The 1,919-nt window shown below is 48.9% G+C and overlaps 1 protein-coding gene across 3 annotated transcripts in view; it reads left to right on the top strand.

Annotated features, from left to right (window-relative positions):
* The window catches only part of TP53 (tumor protein p53), an 18,988-nt gene that overhangs the window by 13,984 nt on the left and 3,085 nt on the right, over positions 1-1,919 (top strand). The window lies entirely within an intron of this gene.

The raw sequence follows: 1,919 nt of genomic DNA, 5'->3' as shown, positions 1-1,919 counted from the left end.
ACCCTGGAGGATTTCATCTCTTGTCTACGATGATCTGGATCCACCAAGACTTGTTTTATGCTCAGGGTCAATTTATTTTCTTTTTTTTTTTTTTTTTTTTTTCTTTGAGACTGGGTCTCACTCTGTTGCCCAGGCTGGAGTGGAGTGGAGTGGCGTGATCTTGGCTCACTGCAACCTCCACCTCCTCGGTTCAAGCAATTCTTGTGCTTCAGCCTCCCGAGTAGCTGGGACTACGAGCACCCGCCACCACGCCCGGCTAATTTTTTGGTTTTTTTAGTAGAGATGAGATTTCACCGTGTTGGCCAGGCTGGTCTCAAACTCCTGACCTTGTGATCCACCTGCCTCGGCCTCCCAAAGTGCTGGGATTACAGGCGTGAGCCACTGCACCTGACCTGCTTTTTTTAGTCTACTTTTACTTTATTTTTAATGGAGACAGCATCTTGCTCTGTTGCCCAGGCTGGATTACAGTGATGTGATCATAGCTCATTATACCCTTGAACTCCTGGGCTCAAGCAATCCCACCACCTCTGCCTCCCCAGTAGCTAGGACCACAGGAGTACACCACCACACCCAGCTAATTTTTTAAATTTTTTGTAGAGATAGGGTCTCACTGTAGTGCCCAGGCTGGTCTCTAGCCTACTTTTTTGAGACAAGGTCTTGCTCTGTCACCCAGACTGGATAGAGTACAGTAGTGCACTCACAGCTCCCTGTAGCCTCCACCTCCCAGGCTCCATCCATCCTCCCAGCTCAGCCTCCCAAGTCGCTGGAACTACAGGCCCACACCACCATGCCTGCCTAATTTTTATTTTTTATTTTATTTTATTTTATTTTATTTATTTATTTATTTTGAGACGGAGTCTCGCTCTGTCACCCAGGCTGGAGTGCAGTGGCCCGATCTCAGCTCACTGCAAGCTCTGCCTCCCGGGTTCAAGCGATTCTCCTGCCTCAGCCTCCTGAGTAGCTGGGATTACAGGTGTGTGCCGCCACGCCCCGGCTAATTTTTGTATTTTTAGTAGAGATGGGGTTTCACCATGTTGGCCAGGCTGGTCTCAAACTCCTGACCATGTGATCTGCCCGCCTTGGCCTCCCAAAGTGCTGGGATTATAGGTGTGAGCCACCATACCCAGCTAATTTTATTTATTTATTTATGTATTTATTTATTTTAAGGCAGAGTCTCTCTCTCTCACTCAGGCTAGAGTGCAGTGGCACGATCTCAGCTCACTGCAGCCTTGACCTCCCTGGGCTCCCGTGATTTCAGCCTCCCAAGTAGCTAGGACTACAGGCACATGCCACGACACCCGGCTAATTTTTTATTTTCTGTGGAGTCAAGGTCTTGCTATGTTGCCCATGCTGGTATCAAACCCCTGGACTCAATCAATCCTTCCACCTCAGCCTCCCCAAGTACTGGGATTACAGGCACGAGCTACCACACTCAGCCCTAGCTTAGTTGAAACGTGTTCAGAACATTTAAGTTACCTTATAGTTGGGCAAAGTCATCTAATACAAAGCCTGTTTTATAGTAGTGTTGTATATCTCATGTGATTTCTTGAATATTGTTACTGAAAGTGGGAAACAGCATGGTTGCATGAAAGGAGGCACAGTCGGGCCGGGCACAGCCCGGGCGCAGAGCGAGACTCAGGAAAAGAAAAGGCCAGGCACGGTGGCTCACACCTGTAATCCCAGCACTTTGGGAGGCTGAGGTGGGTGGATCACGAGGTCAGGAGATCGAGACCAGTCTGGCCCACATGGTGAAACCCCATCTCTACTAAAATACAAAAATTAACCAGGCATGATGGTGGGTGCCTGTAATCTCAGCTACTTGAGAGGCTGAGGCAGGAGAATCGCTTGAAACCAGAAGGCAGAGGTTGCAGTGAGCCTAGATTGCACCACTGCAGCCTGGGTGAAAAGAGCGAAACTCT

The sequence above is a fragment of the Colobus angolensis genome, unplaced genomic scaffold (genome assembly GCF_000951035.1).
Source record: "Colobus angolensis palliatus isolate OR3802 unplaced genomic scaffold, Cang.pa_1.0 Scaffold47, whole genome shotgun sequence".
Classification (NCBI taxonomy): Eukaryota; Metazoa; Chordata; class Mammalia; order Primates; family Cercopithecidae; genus Colobus; species Colobus angolensis.
The sequence above is the reverse complement of the archived record's forward strand: the minus strand, read 5'-3'. Positions and strand labels throughout refer to the sequence as shown.